The 15,528-nt window shown below is 38.6% G+C and overlaps 1 long non-coding RNA gene across 1 annotated transcript; it reads right to left on the bottom strand.

Annotated features, from left to right (window-relative positions):
- Positions 1-1,968: 1,968 nt before the first annotated feature.
- LOC144375082 (uncharacterized) lies at positions 1,969-13,659 on the bottom strand. Its single transcript, XR_013434503.1, has 2 exons — positions 12,562-13,659; positions 1,969-3,543 (listed from the first exon to the last, which is right to left on the bottom strand). It is a non-coding gene; the product is annotated as an uncharacterized LOC144375082 (long non-coding RNA).
- Between the last annotated feature and the right edge of the window lie 1,869 nt (positions 13,660-15,528).

The following is a 15,528-nucleotide window of genomic DNA, read 5'->3' as shown; positions in this document are numbered from 1 at the left end:
AAATGATGTCTCTGCCTGCCATCTTTCCCACCTCTCACCCCTGACACCTCTCACGACTTCCTCTCTGCAAACTCCATCACTTTTCATTATAGACCATCTCTGGGCTAAGGAGCCGGCGGGCTTCTGCAAGTGGGGGCAGTTCTAGCATTCCTTGAATTCTACGAACTTCTGGTTTAGCTCCACTCTTAAGACAGGGAACAAAAAAAGCAATGAGAAAGTTGAGAGATTGAACAGTGAGAGAATGAATAATGTCATTCATCGAAAGCAAAAAGCTGAGCTCAAGGGTTGCCTTAATAAACATGGTTTTTTAACAACTGAGGTTAAAAAAACCTCAGTTTTTATATGCCAACTGGGCTGTGTGAGTCCACCATATTCAACAGATGTGTCTGAGGGTTTTGCATGGTGTGTGTGTGTGTGTGTGTGTGTGTGTGTGTGTGTGTGTGTGTGTGTGAGAAGAATCATTTTTTTGTAGCACACGCCTGTGATCCCACCAGCTTGGGAGGCTGAGGCAGGAGGATCACAGGTTTTGAGGCCAGCCTCTGCAACTTAGCAAGGGTGTAAGCAACTTAGTGAAACCCTTTCTCAAAATAAAAAATAAAAAGGGCCGAGGATGTGGCTCTGCGTTGATGTACCCTTCGGTTCAATCTTCAGTACCAAGGAGAAAAAAAAATCATTTTATCATATATAGATATTTTATACAAAGGACCTCTTCACCACTCACGACTGCTTTCTTTGTGCCTCCAACAGTACCTCCTGGGTCTCTCTACCCTGCGTTTTCCAAGACTTGCACTTGCCTGTCTCCTGGTTCTGCCCACCCTCAGCTCTGAGCTTCACTAGCTCGTGGTTAGTGGGGGGTTCCAAAGATTTCATTGAAAAACTTAATGAATGAATATAATGTGCCCCTTTCCTTCTTCATTCGTGATTTGGGTTGCTTGACCTAAATGTGAGTCACACCCTAACTGCACTTCTTAGATAATTGATGAGCATAAAATGTCTCATGTCAACATTTTTTTTTTTTTAAAGAAATGTAGGGCAAAAATGTCTGCAGTATCTCTACTTCTCTGGTCGCCCTAATGTTTTCTTTCTTAGACAGTTAGATGTTAGCATGATTTAAGTGCTCCCGGAGAGAGGTCTGATTGGGAATCTCGGCACTGGTTTGTTTTATCAAGTATGGGAATGCATTGTGGGTTTTAAAAAGAATTTTAAAACCATGAGTTTCTGTGAAAACTCACCTTTTGTTCGTCACAGATGCCCCTGAAAGCCAAATACTTTCTCAATCCCACTCCAGAATTTGCTTCTGTTCAGCAGTTCGACTGATCAGTTTTCAGAAATTGTAGGAGAAGAAAATAAATTCTGTCTCCAAATGATGTTTATAATCTCATATCTAAATTAAAACATGTCGATTCCACAGCAATAGTCACTATGGAAATAGAAACATATAGGACTCGATTCTAAATCAGGAGCATGTTTAGCTGGGTGGTATATATTTTCTGTCATGTTTTTAAAAAATCTGTTACAGTGTATGCATTTTCAAAGGCTTGGATTTGATAAGCTTTTAAGAAAGAGTACGTGTGTGGGTCAGATTAGAATTAAATGTACTTTGTACGGTTTCAAAATGGGGTTCTGAGATCTTGTCCCATAAATGAAAGTCCTGTTGCATTCCTAGACTTATTGGATGAGATTTAAAAAAAAAAAAAAAAAGCAAAAAGCATATGTGAAATAAACCCAGAGAAGCTTCCATGGCAGGCAGATATACTTAAACATTATCTCCATTCAAATTCTTCTAAAATTCAAATGTTGTATTAAGAATACTGACAATTATAGAATAGATTTTAGAGTTTAAATAGAATTGCCACTCACATCACCATTTACACCTAATTATCAAGCTTAATTTAGTTTTTAGAAACTGTTTAAAAATATATTTGCTAGTTCAAAAAATTGTCAGCTTTTTAAAAAAACCCTCCAAGGTAATAATAGAAATAATTTATTCTAATGTTATAGCATGCAACAAGACTTTAGGCTTATTTAGAAGTTTTAGAAGTTAAAAAAGCCTTTTCCCCCTATTCAGATGAAATAATAATAAGCCTTTCCCCCCGTCGTTCAGGTGAAACAATAATATGTCGTCATCCTTTTAAACTTTTTTAGAATTTTTCCCAGCCACGGCTTAACAAATAGTCCTTCAACCTGTATCAGCAGGGCCAGGCACTGTTCTGAAATCGAAGATTACTTCCCAGATCACAGAAAACAAACATATGCTGTGATCATTTTGCTTTAAATATCATAAGCCAAGCATATCACTCTTTTACATAAAATATATCATTATTCTCATTTTAAAATCACATAGTTCCTTTCTTTCAAGGAGCTCAAGATGTTTTTAGAGTCAAAACACATTATCTTCACATTACCCCTCTGAAAAACGGAAACCACGTCCTACCCACCTCTCCTTCCACCAGGCAGGCCTTTCCAAACATTAGAAATGGAAAAGAATTGATTTAGACACTCGCGGTGAAGACGGCAAGGGATAGTTCTACTTGGTGTTACCCAGTGGTAAAAGGAAGGTGGCTTACTCTCCCCTTAACCATAAAAAGAACTGTTGCCAAATCTCTATCTTCTCTTTAGACTCTCTGTCTCTCCGAGCAGGAGATGGGATCAGCATCTCTTCCTCTGCTGATACTTAACTGCAGAAATGGCTGGCTCCTCTCCACTGTGCAGAACCATGTGGGGAAATACATGGGTCACACCATCTCATGGATGTGTTCAGAACTTTAGCCATTTGGACAGCCTTTTGAGAGTACAGCTTGTCTCCTCATTAAGCCAGAATGCTGAGATCTTTCTTGGTAGCAGCTGACAAGTTAACAGGCCTGCCTCTAAATGAATTAGAAATAATGATGTGGGAAGTGGAGGTGTGTGAGGTCCTTCCCGTTTGTTCTAATAGGGTTAACCTACCTATCACTCCTTTGTCTATTTTTTCCCCCCCTCTGTGTTCAACTCTGTTAATATACTTCAAAACTTTCCAGAGACTTGTGCCTTTAGACGCTTCCCTTGACATCACATGGACTCATACATTTATCTTTTTGTTTTTGAACTGAGATGACCAGCTATTTTAGAGTTGCATCGATCCATTCTTTAAAAAAAAAAATTGATATTTAATCATTTTGCATAGATCCATTCTGAGTTGAAGCTCACAAATAATGGATTTGAAGTTGTGCCTGAAACTATAAAGCCTATGTGTCCTTTAGAACTCTTAGTTACAAGTAGCATGCATGTAAGGACACTGAGCACCTCATATTACAAGAAACCCGGAGGCAGAGGTGAGATTCTTTCAGATTGGCCACCTTCTCCGCCAAGTTTGCCTTTAGGTTGGTTTAAAAAAAAAAAAAAAAAAAAAAAAAAAGCTATTGAAGTTACAACCTCAGGAGCAGCTCCAGCAATTTCTAGATGAACAAAGTCTTTCTCCTTGGACCAAGAGAGCCTTTCTCAGAAATCCTGCCAGTGGTCTTGCTCTTCTAACTCATTGGCCAGAATGGTATCACGTGTTCATTCCTAAAACATGAAATGGCAAAGAGAAGGAAATTGGCATGACTTGTTTAGATCAGTTGCCATAAATCCCCTGGAATTACCAGTTGGGGTGGGACAGCTTTCCTGAAGCCTTTGGTGGCTTAATAATAATAATAATAATAATAATAATAATAATAATAATAATAATAGAAGGTGATATTGGAATAAAGTGGAGTGGTAGTAAGAAGGGGGATGTGGGTGGGAGCTGGGATAGACTGCTTTAGAGCCAGTCTAAAGTGTCTGCTAATCTTGGCTCTGGGAAAGAGGAAGCGATTCACAAGAGTCAGGGGGGACTTTTCAGAATTGATGGAAATTTTCCCCCAGGTTAGCAAAAGGAAGGTAGAAAGTGATATATTTATCCGTTGGATTACAGGGTTTTAAGAAATTTACATCTCAGCATAATAAAAGCACTCAATATAGATAGATTTTAATGTTGGAAATTCCCACTTAGTACAAAAATAGAATTTCTCTTTAAAAAAAAATTCTTTTCAGTTTATATAATTAACTCGCTTTGTAAATTAGCCACTCTAAGTAACAACAGAAATCCAACATTTAACCTTGGTGTCCAAAGTTCAGAATATTCTCAATGGGGAAAATTAATTAGCTGAAGTCATCTAAATACATTTTGTAATTTGTTTTCCTTTAAATTTGATTTGACATTTAGATTAAACCCAGATTTTGAAAAAAAAAATGTTTTTGATGCTACTTGGCATGTCTTTGTACTACATTATGTGTTGCTGCAGAATTTACAAGATCAACATTTAGATGTCACCAGAGAGACATACATCCTTGTACTGTGATAGACATTAGCAGGCACTCTCAAAGTAGCAGCAGCTATTTACATTGAACTTAAAGAGACAACGATGGAAAATGTCAAGAAGCATTACATTTTTGGAAGTTGGAAACACGGGAGAATTGGGCTTTCTGTTTTGAATTTGCATTCAAGTGACCAGAGAGTGTCTTTTTTGTTGTTGTTGTTAGAATGCTTTCTGTATGGGCAGAGCAGAGACCGTAGCTGGTGGCTCAAATCACGCATCACAAGCAAGAGACCACGAGTTCAATGAGGGGTTGACCCTCGGCTTTCTTTTTTCCTTCTATTATTTAGTTTCAAATGATAAGAAAAATATCAGAGGGCATTGCATAGAGTAAGGGAAGAACAGATATATTTCATTTGAACTTAATTTTTTCTATTATGAAACTTTTAAATATCTACAAAAGTAGAAAGAACAGCACAGTTGAAGCGTCCCTAATCTGAAAATCCAGATGACTTTAAAAATCCCGAACTCCTGGGATCCCGACAGGATGCCATAAGTAGAAAATCCCACAATTGTCTTTCTGTGACGGATCACAGTCAAAACACAGGCACATAAAATTACCTTCATGCTATGTGAAGAAGGTATATATGAAACAAAGCAATTTTGTGTTTAGACTTGGGTCCTTTCCCTAAGATATCTCATTATGTATATGTAAATATTCTAAGATAAAATCTAAAATATGAAACAATTTTGATCCTAAGCCTTTCTGTTTTTTTTTTTTTCTTGGTGGTGCTGGAGATTGAACCCAAGGCCTGTGCATTCGAGGCAAGCACCCTACCAACTGAGCTATATCCCCAATCCCCCATTGACCCTAAGCCTTTCTGATGAGCAATATTCGACCTGTATAATCAGTCCCACACACTGTCACCCAGATACAACAATTGAGTTTTGACCACAATGGTTTGTTTACATTCTGTTTTTTTTTTTTTAAATAAGCTGCTGTTTCTTTCCTGATATGTTTAAAAGCAAATACTAGATGTCACTTTATTTCATACTTTAGTCTGTGTCTTTTTTTTAAAAAAAATGTAGTTGTAGAGGGACACAATACCTTTATTTAATTTATTTTTATGTGGTGCTGAGGATTGAACCCAGAGCCTCACACATGCTAGGCAAGTGCTCTACCACTGAGCTACAGCCCCAGCCCTAGTGTGTATCTTTTAAAAGGACAGATGTTTTCTTTTGAGGCACTGGGGATTGTACCTAGGGCCTTGAACATGCTAGGCAGGTGCTCTACCACTGAGCCACATCCCCAGCCCTTTTTAGTTTGAGACAGGATCTTACTAAGTTGCTGAGGCTGGCCTTGAACTTGTGCTCTGCCTCAATTTCCCTAGTAGCTGGGATTATAGGAGTGTGCCGCTATATTTGGATAACATTTTCTTATAAATAATCACAATCTAAGTATTATTGTTGCTATTGAAATCAATAATTACTTGATAGCATATAATAGCCAATTTATATTCCAATTCCTCCATTTCACTCTTTTAAATAAACATTTTTAAGGTTGTTTTATTTGAAACTTTTAAACTTGCTTTATTTATGTGTCTATACATCTGTTTGTACAGAGCATAGGGTTCTTTTCTTTTCTTTTTTAAAAATATTTTTTTTTAATTGCTGATGGACCTTTATTTAATTTATTTATTTATATGCAGTGCTGAGAATCAAACCCAGTGTCTCACACATGCTACACAAGTGCTCTACCACTAGGCCATAACCCCAGCCCTGTGATTCATTTTTTTTTTTTTAAGAGAGAGTGAGAGAGAGGAGAGAGAGAGAGAGAGAGAGAGAGAGAGAGAGAGAGAGAGAGAGAGAGAGAATTTTTAATGTTTTATTGTTTAGTTCTCAGCGGACACAACATCTTTGTTGGTATGTGGTGCTGAGGATCGAACCAGGGCCGCACGCATGTCGGGCAAGCGCGCTACCGCTTGAGCCACATCCCCAGCCCTGGGGTTCATTTCTTAATGGGGCAGTCAAAAAATATTTTGGAAAGTTTTTACTGAAGGTATTGACAATTTTTAGTTTGGGGAGAGAGGAGCAAACTTTGTTTTTTAAAAAAAAAAATATATATATTTTAGTTGTAGTTGGACACAATACCTTTATTTTATTTATTTATTTTTTACATGGTGCTGAGGATTGAACCCAGCGCTCGCACGTTGAGCCACAACCCCAGCCCAAACTTTGCTTCTTTTAACAGGCAGTTTCTATAGGCACCAAAAGAATACAGTATATTTAAAACTTCTGCAGTCAATGTCTTAATTCTTCTAAGTTCAAAAATACTTTGACTTCATTGTATTTCCATATTAGAATGTACGTATTTTATGAATACTTGTGACATTCATCCTTAGAGGTTGCTTATTTAATTATTCATGTATTTATCAAGTAACTAAGACTAGAGAGGATGGTAAGATCAGGTTTACCTCATTCTCAGATAATGAATTTATAGAGCCTTGTCTGCCAAATTTTTTAAATATTTATTTTTTTAGTTAAAGGTAGAGACAATATCTTTATTTTCCATTTATGTTGTTCTGAAGATCCAACCCAGTGTCTCATTCAATGCTAGGCAAGGGCTCTACCACTGAGCCACAACCCCAGCCCCTTGTCTGCCAAATTAAAAAAAAAAAAAAAATTGTGGGCAAGATGACAAGACCAAGGGTTTCGGACTGTAATCTATTTCTACTCTTTTTCTTCTCTTCAGTTCAACAAATTAAGGAACAGTAAGACAGAGTTTTTCCTAGCAACTCTTTTCCAAAAGGTCCATTGAAATATCAGCATTATACCTGTCCAGCCACAGGGCCTTTCCATATGCCATTCTATGTGTCAAGAAGAATGAATTTCCTTACCTACTGCCACTTACACTTTTTCATTTTTTTTCCTTTGAATTCAATCTCTGTTTCCCTAGCAAAGCCTTCTCTGACTTCCCTAAGTCATTTATCCATTATGTGCCTAAACCTCCGTGGGTATTAAAGCTAATTTGTGGCTGGGTGTAGTGTCGAATGCCTGTAATCCCAATGACTTGGGAGGCTGAGGCAGTAGGATTTCAAGTTCAAAGCCAGCCTCAGTAACTTAGCGAGGCCCTAAGCAACTCAGTGAGACTCTGTCTCTATATGAAATATAAAAAAGAGCTGGGGATGTTGCTCAGTGGTTAAGTGCCCTGGGTTCAATCCCTGGTACCAAAAACAAACAAACAAAACCCCCCTAATTTGTGTTGCATATTTATATTTATATTTATTTATATTTATATTTATTTATATTTATTTATTTATTAATTCATTCATTCCAGCAATTCATCCCATATCTCTTTCCCTGCCTAGAGTACAAACCCCATGGAGCGGAGGGCTGCCCTTGCTTATCATTTGAGCCTCAGCATTTAATCCATAGGATTCAAATACTTGATGTACACATGGGGCCGTTGAGGGACCGGATGCTGTCATTTGTACAGAAGTTAAATATGCAGACTGAAAACATCTTTATGATTAAGCATCATTATGCTTCTTTAGTCTCATTCTTATCCTGAGGTCCTGAAGAAGCAGGATATAGATAATTTATTAGGTTCCATAGTCGGTCTCTGTTGGGTTTTTTTTTTAATGTATAATATGGTCTTAATGAGAGAACTTTAATACGTTGTGAAAGGAGCTTACAGATAATGACTATTTTTCAAGACTGCAAGATCACTCAGTGTTTTAAGAAATACTTAAACTATGTGCAAGGTAAACTGTAATCATGGAGAACTTCCCCATAACTCCCAAAGTTATGACTTGGTGGGTGAATGCCGTGGAATCGTTGGATACAGTCCATGAATGAGACTTGGCTCAGGCAGTCATTTCCAGTATTTCTGTCACTCTGTGCTTCTATCTTTTTTTTTGTACCAGGGATTGAACCCAGGGGTGCTTAATCACTGAGCCACATCTCCAGTTATTTTTATATTTTATTAGAGACAGGGTCTCCCTAAGTTGCTGAAGCTGGATTTGAACTCGCCACCCTCCTGCCTCAGCCTCCAAGTTGCTAGGATTTCAGGTCCGCATTTGCTTCTATCTTTATGCTCTAGCAAGGCAGTCTTATTTATTCTTCAAATATGCTGAAGCGGGGTGTGGTGGTGTACGCCTGTAATCCCAGTGGCTTGGGAGGCTGGGGCAGGAGGATCTTGAGTTCAAAGCCAGCCTCAGCAATGGCAAGGTGCTAAGCAACACAGACTGTCTCTAAATAAAATTCAAAATATGGCTGGGGATGTGGCCTAGTGGTCAAGTGCCCCTGAGTTCAATCCCCAATGCCCCCCCCCCAAAAAAAGCTAAACAATTTCATGTTTCTTGCTGTTAACTCTGTTCTGATTATTGACCCTAAATTAATTTTCTTATACTTTATTATCATTTATTAATAAATATTATCATCATCATTATCATATTGTACTGAGTATTGAACCCAGGGCACTTTACTGCTGAGCTACATTCTCAGTCCTTTTTATTTAGAGAGAGGGTTTTGCTAAATTGCTGAGGCTGGCCTTGATTTGTGACCCTCCTGCCTCAGCCTCCAGAGCTGCTGGGATTACAAGTGTGCACTACTGCGCCTAGCTTCCTTATACTTTATAGAAAATATAAACACTCACAGATTTTTGTGTATTATCATGAAATACTGAAGCATTATAAAGATGAGGTCTCTTATGATGATCTACCTGCTTCTGTGCCTTTCAACTTATAAATATGCATGACCTTGTAAGATGTAATGGTCATACTGTACAAATGAATTTTAGTGTGTATTTTATTTTATAAATTTTAATTCCAATTTTAAATATATTATACATTTTAAACATGTATTATATATATATATATATATATATATTATGCAGATGGTCTTTTTCACTTAAAAGTGTTTTGAAGAGATGTTTGTATTGTCACATGTAGATGTACTTCATGGCTTTTAAGTATTCTATGATATTCCATTGTATGACTAGACAATGAGATTTTTTTTATCCATTTCTCTCTGGAGGGAATCCAAGTTGTTTCTTATTTTTTAAATATTACAAACCAAGTTTCTGTAACCTTTTATTTTAGTACTGGGGATTGAACCTGGGATGCTCAACCACTGAGCCACTTCCCCATCCCTTTTCTTATATTTTATTAAGAGACAGGATCTCACTGAGTTGCTTAGGGTCTCACTAAGTTGCTGAAGCTGGCTTTGAACTCACTATCCTCCTGCCTCAGCCTCCTGAGCTGCTGGGATTACAAGCGTGCTGCACCATGCCTAGCCCTTCTCGTTTTAAACAGGGTTATGTAGTACTTGCTTCTTTTCTAATTTATTGTAAGTACATTTATTGAGCACCTTCCAAATGCCACATATTGATAGAGGCTGATGAGAAGGGTGGTGAGAAGACAGATCTATGCCATCGTGGATGTTTCAGAGGGAGAAGTAGACAGCAGATTAACAAATGGGTACAGAGATGCCATGTCACGCCCTAGGAACATAAGACCTGTAAGATGGTAGAGTTCTAGGGCCTGAGGAAGAGGAATCTTATTTTGGGAAAGGGTCATCAAGGAGGACTGTGCTAAAAGGTGAGGTTTGAGCAGAGATCTGAATGGAGTGAAGGAAGGAAGAGACTTCCCAGTCTACAGATTAGCAGGCACAGAGCACAGAGTCAGACGGGAGCAAAAGACAGTTCATGTGGCTGGAACTCGGAGGTCAAAGGGAAGAGTGGTCAGAAAGAACATTGCAAAAGTAGCCAGGATCTAGACCCTGTGCAACTTCCCAGGCAGTGATGAAGAGTGTCTATTTTCTTTCAAGGGTCATGGGGAGACTTGGGGTTTTGGGGCAAGAGAGTGTCATTTAGATGACTCTGATTGCTTTGTGTTTTAAAGTATGGAAACATAGACGACAGTCAAGTGGGTATTACGGTATCAGGATCATGGTGATGGGGTTGGTGAGGGACAGATATGGGACATTTCTTGAAAGTGGAGCCAATGTGACTTGCTAATGGATTATTTGCCGGAGGGGAACAAGATTTGAGGTTAGTGTCAAGATTTTGACCTCAGTTCTTGGAGGGGTAGTGATGGCATTTTTCAAGGATGGAGAAGACTGTGGGAAGAATGGGTTAGAGGGCTGATTAGGGGTCTGTTTTGGACATGTTAAATCTGACATGTTATTAGATATCTAAGTGCACAACGGACATTCAACTCAAGGGGAAAATCTGGATGATACCATAGAAGGAATAGCTAGAAAAGAGAAGAGGGTTAAACACTGAGCTGTGAGGTACTTGATGATTTGGGAGAAAATATTCAGAGAGAAGGAATAGGAGCTGGTAAGAAGGGAGAGAGCACTTCAAGAACCAGGGAATCATTTGTACTATGTTTTCTTTATCCAATCATCTGTTGAAGGGCATCTAGGTTGGTTCCATAAATTAGCTGTTATGAATTGAGCTGCTGTAAACATTGATGTGGCTGCATCACTGTAGAATGGTGATTTTAAATCCTTTGGGTATAAACCAAGGAGTGGGATAACTGGGTCAAATGATGGATTCATTCCAAGTTTTCTGAGGTGTCTTCATACTGCTTCCAGAGTGGTTGCATCAATTTGCAGTCCCACCAGCAATGGATGAGTGAACCTTTTTCCCCACATCTTCCCCAACACTTGATATTTGTATTCTTGATGATTGCCATTCTGACTGGAGTGAGATGAAATCTTGGAGTAGTTTTGATTTGCATTTCTCTGATTGCTAGAGATGATGAATTTTTTTTTCATGTTTGTTGATCGATTGTATATCCTGTTCTGAGAAGTGTCTGTTCAGGTCCTTGGCCCATTTATTGCTCAGCCTTAAAGAAGAATGAAATTATGGCATTCGCAGGCAAATGGATGGAACTAGAGAATATCACACTAAGAGAAATAAGCCAATCCCCCAAAAGAAAAGGCCGATCATTTTGTCTGATAAGCAGATGCTGGTCCATAGTGGGGCAGGTGGGTAGGGAAGAATGAAGAAAGATCTTTGGTTTGTGTAGAGAGGAGTCTGGGGAGGGATGGGGTTGTGGCAGTGGGAAGGGTGGTAGAAAACACAGACATTATTACCCTCTATACATGTACGATTACACTACCGGAGTGACTCTGAACCATGTTCCTTCAGAGGAATGAGAAGTTCTGCTCCATTTGTGTACTATCTGTCACAATGCATTCTACTGTTTAATGACTCCCTCGTTTTTTTTGTTTTGTTTTGTTTTTTTTTAATCACTGAGGGAAAAAATCGGTACATAGGACAGACATTGGTCTTAGTGCAATAGAAGGTATTGATGACCTCCACTTGAACAGTCTCAGTAGAGAAAATGGTAGAGAAAATTAGAGGTCAGGAGATGGAGTCACTCATTTATAAGGGGTGCAGACAGGGAGATGTTGGTATTGCTTCTCTGCCATGTTGAAGCTAAACGCTCCTGGCTGACTTCTACTCATCTCTTAAAATGCAGCCCAGGTTTCTCTTCATTCCCAGCTTCCTTATCTCCCCAGCCCATTCACTGCCATTTTCCAGATTGGGTTAGAAGCTGTACCTTGGTCTTTCTAGAACATTCTACTTTACCTGTATAGTCTGCTGACTCCTCCCCCACCCCCCCACCCCCATCAGCCAAGAGCCCTGAGGCAGGCAGACTTTATCCTGATGCACAATTTCTAGTCTGTCCTGGGTCTAGGTAACAGGTACTGTGGAATTGGCCCTGAAGAGGGAAGATGTGGTAAAAGGTAGCTTTGTTCTCTTGCTACGCTTCTGTCTTGCCATTTTTTTTTTAGTTGTAGTTGCATACAATACCTTTGTTTTTATTCATCTATTTTTATGAGGACTGAACCCAGGGACTCTACACACTAGGTAAGCGCTCTACCACTGAGCCACAACCCCAGCCCCCTGTCTTACATTTTTTTGGCTGCTGGGACCAAAGGACCTGACCAGAACAAATGTAGAGGAGGAAAAGTTTATTTGGGGGCTTGAGGTTTCGGAGATCTGGGTCCATAGACAGCAGGCTCCATCCCTCAGGGCTCGAGGGGAGGCAGGACATCATGGAGGAAGAGTGTGGTGGAGGGAAGCAGCTCACATGGTGATCAGGAAGCAGAGAGAGACTCCACTCTCCAGAGACAAATAGAGACCCCAAAGCCACGCCCCCAATGCCCCCTCCTCCAGCCACACCCACCTCCTCCAGCGACCACCCAGTTAATCCCATCAGGGTTCACTCACTGGTTGGGTTAAGGCTCTCACAACCCAGTCATGTCTCCTCTGAACCTTTCATTGTCTCACACGTGAGCTTCTGGGGGACACCTCACATCCACACCATAACAGCTTCTGAATCTGACAAACAAGTAGGAGAGTAAATAAAGTAGGAGTGATCAGACAAGCAAGGAATCATCATCCCTTTGATGCAAAAAATGGCACCATTTCTTGTAATGCTTATGTTGTTAATAGCAGCAGGCCAGGGCACTTGGAATCCCTGGTATATCTTTTTGTTGTTGTTGTTGTTTTTAATTTAATTTGATAGAAGGTTAATGTAAAGATCTTTACTCAGAGCTTTCCACTAGTTAGGGATGATGTTAATTCCATTTTAGTCTCTCAGCCTGTTAAGTTTAAGAAGTTAAAATATATGATTTGAGAGCAATGTTTGCTTTCAACCTAATTTTAACTGGTAATTGCTTTTCTGTGGTTCCTAGAGAGCCTGTGGGTGTGGTAGTGGGAACAGGGGAGACAGGAAGCTAAGAATGCTGAGTGCCCAGGGATCCCTGGTGTGATCCCAATGGTGACTTGATGTCACATTGTTTCCATTTCACCATCTGTAATTTGATGATGTGTGGTATTTATCTACAATGTATGTTTCCTGGGAAAGAAAGATGCTTTGCAATCAGGAAAAGATGCTTTGCAATCATGAAAATCACATGCTTTTCAAGGATTATCCAAGTCCTCCAAGGAAAAAAAATAAACCTTTGATTTTGGTATCCAGCTTCTTTTTTATCTTGTGTCATAAGAAAATGAGTGCCAAATTATTTTATCTGGCTTGCCGCCTCACACTGTCTCACTTTTGATAAGTCTTCTCATCAAAAGTACTTTAAGAGTCTGGTCAAAATGCAAAGCCTGGTTTTACCATCCCTCCAAAAAACATTTATTGAACATCTAATACCCTGTAGGCAGGCATTGTGCTTGGATTTGGGATTCTAAAAATGAGCACGCCTCAGAATACAACTCTGAGGACAAAGCAATCCTTGACCTACAAACTTTTCACTTATATATTTTTTGCATTCTGTTGAAAGTGGAGTAAGAAAATATGTTAAATATTTAACTGTAAGTTTCCCCCCAGATTCATCAACTATAGTACTCAGTTAAATATTAAAGTGGATTTAATGAATGCTTATAAAGTTACTGACTCAGAATTGCAAAGGCTGTTAGGCATTGTCTAGTTTTAATGATGTTCAGTAAAATATAAGGTGCGTCACAGTAGTAGTATTGAATTTTCTAGTAGCTACTTTATTAAAAAAAGAAACAGGTGAAATTAATTTTAATGTATTTTGTATTAATCCATGGAAAATATTTCAATGTGTAATTGAAACAAAAATTATTAACCAGCTACATTATTGTGTTTATACTGTCTTAGAAACCCAATATGTATTTTACACTTATAGCAGCATATCTCCTTTAAGAGGCTAAATTTTCACTGGAAATACTTTTATCGATATAGATTTCATAAAATTTACAGTTGAAAAAAGTAGACCCACATACCCAAGTTGTCCCAACCATACTTAAAATAATTGAAATTCGATTTTCTCAGTTGTACTGGCCCCATTTCAAGTGCTCAATAGCCACATATGGTGGTGGCTGCCATATTGGGCAGTGCAGATGTAGACCATTTCCGCTGTTCACAAAAAGTCCTGCTGGATGATGAGGGTCTAATTCAACTCAGTAAGGAAACTGAGTGACGGTGGTAGACCTGGGACTAGAACTTTATAAAGGGTTTCATAGATTAAAAAAAAAAAATTACCCAGAACATCAGCCTTTCAAGTGGCAGGCATTCAAATGAATTTGAAAACATGGCGTATAATGCATTAATTAGTCACCCATTGCTTATGATGGGACTTGCTGCTGAGAAAGCTGCCATTAGTCAATTTTGTCATTGTGCAAATTTCAGAGTGTACTTATACAAACCTAGATGGTACAGCCCACTGCACACCTAGGCTTATGGGGTGTGTATGTGTTCTCTCCCTATATGTATGTATATATGTGTGTGTGTGTGTGTGTGTGTAAATGTATATGTATAATAGTCTATAATATATATTATTTGTAATAATATTATATATCATATATAATATATGTATAATAATATAATATAGATTATAGATTGTTGCTCCTACATCTTTAATGAACAAAACATTGAGATTCATCAAGCCCAAGAGAAGATAATGAACACAGTGAAGAGATACGGTAGGGGCTGGGGTTGTGGCTCAGTGGCAGAGGGCTTGCCTAGCATGTGTGAGGCACTGGATCTGATTCTCAGCACTTCCTATAAATAAATAAAATAAAGGTCCATTGACAACTTAAAAAAAAAATATATATATATATACACACACACACACACACACACACACACACATACACACACACACACAAAAGAGAGACACGGTAAACAGGAGTCCTATTGGCTGCTGCTGGTGATACATGGCATGCTGTTTTACAGTGAACTCTTCTTAAGAAGAAAGAGTACATTCAACTCAGTGGGGAAACTGAGTAACAGTGGTAGACCTGGGACTAGAACTTTATAAGGGGTTTCATAGATATAAAAGAAAAAAATATATATAGTATAGTAAATACATAAACCAGTAACATAGTTTTTTATCATTATTGAGTATTAAGTACTGTGCAAAATTGTATGGGCTCTACTATTGTATGTCTGACAGCACGGTAGGTTTGTTTACACCACCATCCCACAAACCTGAGTAATGCCTTGTGTGACAGAATCATTAGGTGATGGGAATTATTCAGCTTCATTATAATTTTATAGGACCACCATCATTATGCAATTTGTCACCGATTGGAACTTAGTTGTGCATTGCATGGCTGTGCTTATTTCTACAAGGAATCAACCTTGCTTGTATGTACTGGGTTGTCAGGGGAAAAAAAAACCAACAAGATTTAAACAAAATAGCTTATACTGTGGGTGTATTC

This window comes from Ictidomys tridecemlineatus, chromosome 2 (genome assembly GCF_052094955.1).
Source record: "Ictidomys tridecemlineatus isolate mIctTri1 chromosome 2, mIctTri1.hap1, whole genome shotgun sequence".
Lineage (NCBI taxonomy): Eukaryota > Metazoa > Chordata > Mammalia > Rodentia > Sciuridae > Ictidomys > Ictidomys tridecemlineatus.
Note: the sequence above shows the minus strand (reverse complement) of the source record. Positions and strands in the feature narration are given on the sequence as shown.